Here is a 9,460-nt window from a genome sequence, read left to right on the forward strand (position 1 = left end):
TCAACATTTAAATGAAATTATCTTCAAAAAGTAAATGTCATGAACCAATCTAACGTTTCAAATAAAGAACCGATGAGATTTTGCAAATTTTATGCGTTTTTTTTTAAAAAAAGTTATCAAGCTCTTAAAAAATCACCCGATATAAAAGTGGTGATAAGAGGTGCGGTACAAAGTTCGAAATTAACATACATACATATGTACATTTATACTAAAACACAAAACTAAATCGGTAACAAAGTGCAGTGACACTAAACAAGGAAACTATATATAAATACATATCTACATGTCGGTGAGAAACAATTCAATGCAAAATAAAAGAATAGTTTTCTTTTGAAATTAATTCAGTAATATTAAATAAAAGAAAAGAAAAAAATATAACAAAAAACAACCAAATCAAAAGACCGCAGTGGGCTAAAAGAAAAAAAAAGGAAAATAAAATAAAGTGGAACGGCTCCCAAAAGATATGCATACAAAAATGTACACATATCGCACTTGTTACGTTAAAGTGTAACAACTCAAAATTTGATCATTTTCAGTAGAGACGAAAAACTGTTTCCGTAAATATTAATAATATATTACAAAGAAAAAACAATGTAATTGCACGAAAATATCATTAAAAATAATAGAACCGTTGTTTCATTTTTATTTGTTTAGTATTTGCACGAAAATAACAAATTTTTGAATAATTACTCTTTTCCTGAAATTTTTTTATTCGTAGTGGTATTATTTTCTCTGTTTCTGTTTAACTGAAAATTCTCACTGGAATTGACAAATATGATGTATAAAATACAGGAATGCCAATTTATTAATGTTAAATAAAAATAATTAATATTTATTCACATTCAGTAATTCGAAACAAAACTTAGTTTCGACTTTTGGTATATTATTTATAAATTCCCTTATACTGTTCTTATTTTCAGTGCTTACAGTCGGATGGTTCCTATGCTTCCCACGAAGGTCAATCTCTACAAATCCTTGTTCGCCTTTTTTTTATGACTGTGTCTACATATAACTCTGTTATTAATATCAAGAGCTGCTTTGAAAAAGGTCTTGCATACTCTAATTTGCGTTGAGTCTATTTCCAAGAAAAAGGCGTTATTTAATCTGCGAAGATCTTCAGTGCAGGAGTACCTGTACTTGGGTTTAATTGGTTTTATGTGGCTAGCTATAAACTCCCTTTGCCTCTGTAAGTCACCAGTTGACCAATATTTATTGACGATTTCAGTGCGTGAGGGTTCTGATATTTTCTCGCTGCAATGGAAGCGACACTTTTCTTAACACGGAAGAACTTTGGAAGAAGATTGTTATGTGTACGAGAGTCCAGAGTTTCTTAAACGTTTTTGACGGTTCTGCCTTTTGTTTTGGGATTTGTATCTGGAACATCTTTTTTTAGCAACTGTTTGCTGTGACTCAATTTCGGAAGAACTACTCGCAGTAACTTCAGACGGATCAAAATTGTTCTCTGAACTGCCGCTAAATGGATCTGAAGTACTATCATCGCTTATATTGGTTGTTTCCATTAAAGTCATTAAAGTGGCATAGTGTTCTAAGTTTGGGCATGTCATGTCATTGAAACAGCAACAACAAAAATTAAGTATTTCATAAAATAACCCGCGAGGGTTAAATTCATATAGTTTTAATTTCATGATAGTAATTTTATGCAATGAATCAAACAAACAATCATGTTTGTTTGCTAACTCATCTTTTACATTGTGGCACTTATAACTACCCAATGTAAGCACACATTAAGTAAACTTTATTTATTTAAACTTTATTTTATCAATATGACCACGGTAACAAATTTATCATCATAATGGAAACAATACGATATAACACAGTAGAATAAACTTACCTAATGAAACTAAAGGGTGATAAACCGAAATAACACGTGACTTAAACAAACCGTTATATGTTGTAAATAGGCACAATTCAAAATGATACACTTTATGTGATACACTAACGGACCAATTTGATAAAACACTTGGAGACAACTAAAAATGTAACTCTTAAGTTGAGTCGAAAGAAGTCATTCTGAAAACAAAGAGAGAGTCATTGCGGTTTTTTTAACGAAAGACTAGACAAATCACTGAACGATTTTTACAGTGGGTAGAAATTACCACTGCACATTATTTTCTTGCAAAAAACTAAAATTTGGAAATTTTGAGTTGTTACACTTTAACGTAACAAGTGCGATATATGAAACAAGAGGGTATATCCAAATAAAATCTGCGAAAACAAAAACAGAGGTGACAATTAGTTACTATTACAAAAATATAAACAATAAAAATAAAAATATATAAACAAAAAACAGAAAAAAAGAGGTCCAATTCGATCTAAGAGAACTGAGACAGATATACATAAGGCAAAGGAAATACAGTGCAAAACAATAAAACTACAATAAAAGAGCGGGCGCGAAATACAAAACTAAAATAATAATAACCAACAAAATACGTAACTGCAAAAAGCGCGCGCGAATTAACCAGACTCTAAAAACATCAAACAACAACAAGCACAGTATAGGACTGGAAAAAAAAGCCAAAGGCACAAGCACACGCACGAACAAGTATCCATTTACATACACTCATAGTCCCCAAAACCCCCTGGCGGAAATAAAAGTGAGTTGTATTTATTCCTTTTAATATTTATATATTTGCTTATATGTATGTTTCAAAAGCACAAAATGAAATTTGTGTTTCTAACGAAAATTCCGGTGGTATAAAAATAAAAAAGAAAAAACCATCACCAAGCTGTTTTAGTTCGGTTTATAGTTTGGTAATATATAAGTATAACAAATTATTGATGCCGATAAATGCTTACAGTTGTGTTAAAACACACAAAATATTTCCACAGCACAAAAAAGTTCAAGTATTAACAATAAGCGGGATTACATAAACCACAAATGTTAAGTTATAACATATAAACATAAACAAAAACAAGTAAGGAAGGGCTAAGTTCGGGTGTCACCGAACATTTTATACTCTCGCATGATAAAGTGATAATCGAGATACCGTTATTAGCAACTTTATTGCAAATGATGTACTATATATTACACAGAGAAGGCATCAGATGGAATTCAAAATAGCGTTATATTGGAATAAGGCGTGGTTGTGAACCGATTTCACCCATATTTCGTACATGTTATCAGGGTGTTAAGAAAATATTATATACCGAATTTCATTGAAATCGGTTGAGTAGTTCCTGAGATATGGTTTTTGGTCCATAAGTGGGCGACGCCACGCCCATTTTCATTTTTAAAAAAAAGCATAGGTGCAGCTTCCTTCTGCCATTTCTTCCGTAAAATTTAATGTTTCTGACGTTTTTCGTTAGTCGGTTAACGCACTTTTAGGGATTTTCAACATAACCTTTGTATGGGAGGTGGGCGTGGTTATTATCCGATTTCTTCCATTTTTGAGCTGTTTATGGAAATGCCTGAAGAAAACGACTCTGTAGAGTTTGGTTGACATAACTATAGTAGTTTCCGAGATATGTACAAAAAACTTAGTAGGGGGCGGGGCCACACCCACTTTTCCAAAACAATTACGTCCAAATATGCCCCTCCCTAATGCGACCCTTTGTGCCAAATTTCACTTTAATATCTTTATTTATGGCTTAGTTATGACACTTTATAGGTTTTCGGTTTCGCCATTTTGTGGGCGTGGCAGTAGGCCGATTTTACCCATCTTCGAGCTTAACCTTCTTATGGAGCCAAGAAATACGTGTAGCAAGTTTCATCATGATATCTCAATTTTTACTCAAGTTACAGCTTGCACGGACGGACGGACAGACGGACGGACGGACAGACGGACGGACAGACAGACATCCGGATTTCAACTCTACTCGTCACCCTGATCACTTTGGTATATATAACCCTATATCTGACTCTTTCAGTTTTAGGACTTACAAATAACCGTTATGTGAACAAAACTATAATGCTCTCCTTAGCAACTTTGTTGCGAGAGTATAAAAACATACATAAGTATATTCAAATTTTCTAATGCGATAATATTTATATATATTTACATACAAAAATATATTCAAAGTGCATGCGGGAGAATACCTATACATTCTTTATTTCGCCTTCGCACTCTCTTCGCAGTGCGAACATACATATAGACGGCAAACAATCACCCGGTGCCGCCAATATACCCTACACTGGGTATTAGTACAAAAAAAATTACGTAGTCTTAAAGTTAAAAAAAAGCCGCTTAAAATTCACTTACAACAAGGTGGTAAAGTGGAACAAAATTTCCCTAATTTCATCTTTTTTGTTAAAAACAGAATCTAATACCAGTTAAACAAAGTCTACATGATTTGTGAATACTGTACATACACACATACATACATATATTAAAACATATAAATCTTCAAAGTCCACATTGGCATCTATCCGGCAATACCTCTTGTTCTTTGGCAAACAAAAACAAGCAGGATTGCAATTTAACTTCCCTTGCGTGGGAAGTATTAAAAAAAAATGTATTCCGTTCCGCTATGCGCGGTAGGAATAAAACACAAGTGTTGGTTTGAGTGCGATAATATATGGTGCGCTTCGATCATCAAGATGATCTATCAATACGCCTGCCGATTATGCACTGACTTTATTAGTAAAAGCACTTATATTTATATTCTTACAATTCTATGCTTATTACTAAAGATGCTTTGGCATTACATTAAGTGATGAAATGCCAGAGCATTGAATTTCCAATTATTCCATTATCAAAACAAATAATGGAATATTGAATTATGCTTGCTTATCAAAACAAGTGATGTATTGATTTCTTATTAATTAAAGTATTTTGCTGACCAAGCAGTAATACTGTCTTATTAATTAAAGTATTCTGCTGACCAAGCAGTAATACTGTAAAAAGATACAATTTGTTTATATTTATCATTAGATCTCTGTGTGGCTGCTGCCGTTAACTCCCCCCTCTCTAAGATGAATCGTCCCTGATTCAGTATCATTTTTTGATATATTGTAGATTCTTTCTAAAATAGCGTTATATGATAATTCTTGGAATTTTGTTTTCTTACTTTGCTTATTAGTTTTGCATGATTTTTTTAATTTTAAAATCTTATGGATTATGTATATTATTATTAATAGTACAATTATTATAATAATGTACCAGAAAAGTGAATGATTTTAAAATTCTTTAATTCTTTTACTCAAAATATTTATGTTTTCAAATTCAAATTCTTTATTTTTTGTTTCAATGTATTCTATAATTTCAAAGTTATTAATATGATTATTTTTTAAATAATTCCAAATTTTACAATCAATATTTTCGTAAGTTATATTATCAATATTTGTATAATTTTCAAATGTTACAAGGTAAACTCCATTTATTGCAGAGTCATCTATAGTATGATTTCCAGAGACTTATATTGCTCCTTCTCTAATTATATCTATGTCTCTATGGTTTTCTTTAATTTTTTTACATTTTCCTTTTTTATTGGACAAAATATCTGATAGGCAAGTATTTTTATTATTAATTTTACAATAAGTATTTATCATTTATTTTTTGCAGTTTTTATATTTATATATTCTTTTTTGCATTTCGCAATTTCGTTATCAATTATTAATTTGCCATCTTTTTGTGTAATTGCTCTTACTTCATAATATTGGGTATTTAATATATATAACTATTACATCTTTATTCTGCACTATTTTAAAATTTGAAATATCTATTAAATCAGTTATTGTCAATCGTCCATGTTCATTTTTAATTATACTTTTAATCTCGTCTAAATTTTAAATTGTCGGGTTTAAAATTCCCATTTTTCCTATAGCTATTGTATTAATCAAAATTTGTAATTCAGTTATTAGGAATTGATTTTTCCGTTTCGTTAGAATTTTAATATTTGAGTTTTCATTAATATTATTAATTGTTTCAGTTAATTGGTTAATAATTCCAAAAATTTTAGAATTTGTTGTGTATTTTTTATTATTATTTTCAATTAATTCGTTTAATTTATTATTTACTAACACTAGGTCGTCATGATCTGGTGTTCCTGCTATCCACTTCCATAGTGTACCTATTTCATTTATTCCTCTCCTATATCTTGTATCTTTAATTTGTAGTTGTTCTAATAAAGTTTCTATGAGTTCCATTTCTGGATCTGTGTCTAAATCGTTAATATATGCTTTGTCTTGTTCATTATTTTGTTCAAAATTTTTATATCTGAGTTTTTTATTATAATAATTTGTGTCTGAACTAATAAGTTCTCTAAAGTATGTTAAATTAGTGATTGGAAAAATATTTCCGTAGTCATTATACAAGGCTACATCCCCGTCTTCTAATAATATGTAATCTTCTCTTGTGTAGTCCACAATGTCTACCATTATATTAGTAATTAATGTTAGGATAATTAAGGGTATCATCCTCTAAAAATATATAATCAAGATTTAATATTATCTTTATGTACTATTCTGTTCCTGTAATTAATTCTAACTTTATTCCCTAAGTCTTCTTTTACTACTTGTTCTTGTATCTAGGATTTAGTTTATTTCTCTCTCCTGTAATCTTTTCATAAATTATTTCTCCGCATAAATATGTTTTATTAATTCTATTTTTATTGTGTCCTTCTAGCATCTTATTTTGTGCTGATAAAAGTTTGTCTGGTAAAATATCATGAGGGACTTTATTATAAAGTACTTCAAATGGTTTCTCATTAGTTACCGAATGTATAGTTTTATTATATTGTTGGGCAGCTCAAAATATTGATTCTGTAAAGCTTATTAAATTATATTCTTGTTTAATACATCGCGAAATTTCAATTATTGTTGAATGTACCCTCTCAAGTTGACCATTCGTGGTACTATGATTTGGGTTGCAAAAAAATATTTCTATTTGAAGTCTCTGCATCATGGACTTAAACTGTACCGTAGTGAATCCTGGTTCATTATCAATTGTTAACTTTTTTATATTAGGGAAGCCTTGTAATATTTCTAACACTTTATCTTCTAAATTAATCTGATCTTCAATTCCTTAATAACCAAAAATTTTGAATAGCTATCTATACACGTAATGAATTTTAAAGATTGCGCATAGAATATATCCATGTGTATTTGTGCTCCTTCCTCTGTGGGTATTGGAACCTCTCCAATTGGTATTTTTATAGGATGTCTATCATATTTGTTTTTATTACATATTGCGACATATTCTTTAAATTGTTTTCTCATTTCAGGCCAATAATATTTTTTGTAAATTTGATCCAAATTTTCTTGGTAACTTCTATGTGCTCGTGTATGCGTTTGTTCAATTATAACTCCTTGGTCTTCTCTGTTTGTTATGTCAATTGCAAAATTTTTCGTATATATGAATTTATTAGTAAATGTTTCTCTTATTTTCGCTTGTATTTCGTATAGATCCTCTATTGAGCAATGTATTGCCGTAACTATACTTGGTTTGATGTATTCCTTTAATATTGTGATTAAATTATCAACAGTATCATATTCAATTAAATGTCTTACTTTTCCAAATTCTTGAATTTGCTCATGTATTGTAAATTTATTTTTACTTAGTAAAATTTGTTGTTTAAATTGGTTTAATGGTTTTTTTGTCTCGGGTATCTGCGTATGATCACTACTTTCAGCTGAATGTTGAGTTACTGTGGTTGACGATAAATCGTCGGATAAATTATTACGAAATTAGCGTGATAGAGCATCTGCTACCACATTTGTTTTACCTGGTTTATATATGATTTTTGCTCCATATTCCGCAATTAAAGCATGCCATCTTTTCATTTTGGCATTTGGAGTTCTAGGTGAGACTGCAAATGTTAGTGGTTGATGATCGGTATGAATTTCCAAATCGGAAACTCCGTATAAATAATTTCTTAGATTTTTTTAATGCCCATACGATAGCGTATAGTTCTTTTTCATTAGTCGCGTAATTTTTTTCTGTTGAATTTAATGTTGGCTTAAGACTCCGCGAATAGCTTCATTTGATGCGTCTGTTGTTAATATAAATGTTTCGTTAAAATTTGGTTGAATTAATTCGACTTGATCTATTAATATAGACTTCAATTTCTCAATTGCCAAAAGTCCTTCTTGTTCCAGTCTAATTTTAATTTTTTTAGACATATGTTGTGAAACTCTTCCGTTTTCACCTGATAAATGTATTGTTAATGGTTTTGCTATTTTAGCATAATTTTTAATAAACTTCCTGTAATATCCAATCATTCCTAGGAAACCTCGTAACTGTCGTAGAGTTGTTGGAACCGGAAAATTTAAAATTGTTTCTATTATTATACTCAAATGTTTTCTATGTTCCTCGAAGCTTTTTGAAAATACGATTATATCGTCAATATAAACGTGACAAAATTTTCCAATAAAATCCCTTAAAACATTGTCCATCGCCCTTTGAAGTATACTAGGCGCGTTTTTTAAACCAAAGAGCTTTCCTGCTCCACAGTATTTATTTTTTTATGTTTGCCGGTATTTTCGTCGGCTGGCGCTTTAGAAGTCTTTGCTTCCAAAGTAATCTCGTCTTCCTTAACCATCTTTAAATTATCCTTGCTTTTCTGATGCTCATATTCGCATCCTAAGCTAAATATATCCTCCTCTTTTCCATTATTTATTATTAACTTCTTTTTTTCCAAGTTAATCACCGCACTAATGTCCTTCAAAAATTTGTATCCTATTAATAGGTCTGCTTCCAAATTTTCGATATCGTAGAATATTTGTTTTTACCGAATAATGTAATAATGTAATAATAACGTATTATCGAAAATCCATTAATTGTTTTTACTCTTTTTTGTATATCCAATTTAATATTAATATTTTAAAATTTTGACCAGTAACCCTGTCATTTAGAAAAATATATGGCAGAGTTAATTTTGGCCTAAAAAATGATCCTCCTTAATATTATTAATGCGCTGTGTCTTAGTCGGTGGCTGCACATTCTGTTGTGTACTTCCATGTGGCCTTTTTTCTAAATTGGTTTGGTTAAAAGTTGTTGGCTTTTGCAACATATGGTGTATGGATGCTTGAATCGACATCCGTTGGTGTAGGTCGTGGTTGGTTATTCTGATAACCCATTCTTTGGTTGTAATTCTTTTGTGGCTGGACTTGTGGGAACCGTAAATTATTATTGAAAGTACTGTTATTGAATCTGTTGTTATTAAAAGTGTGCTCCCTGTTATTGTTATTAAAACTTGAATAGTTTTGACTTTTTCCAAATTGTAATGCGAAGGACGCTTGCATATTGTTAGATTCTAATTCTTGTGCCTTTGCCAAAGCATTTGGTAAATCGCTTGGCGATAGTGAAAATAGTATACAGGTATCCCTCGAATAGCACGGTACTTGAGTTGCACGAAATCTCGAATAGCACGGTTAAAAATTGCGACAACCCTCGAATAACACGGAGTTCGAATTACACGAAGTCGCGAAAATTCCTGTTAAAAATTGAGTATAGTTTTCCTTCGAACGAGCAATAATGCATTTGAATCAGTCGTTGAACAT

The sequence above is a fragment of the Bactrocera neohumeralis genome, unplaced genomic scaffold (assembly GCF_024586455.1).
Source record: "Bactrocera neohumeralis isolate Rockhampton unplaced genomic scaffold, APGP_CSIRO_Bneo_wtdbg2-racon-allhic-juicebox.fasta_v2 cluster11, whole genome shotgun sequence".
In the NCBI taxonomy this organism is placed as follows: domain Eukaryota; kingdom Metazoa; phylum Arthropoda; class Insecta; order Diptera; family Tephritidae; genus Bactrocera; species Bactrocera neohumeralis.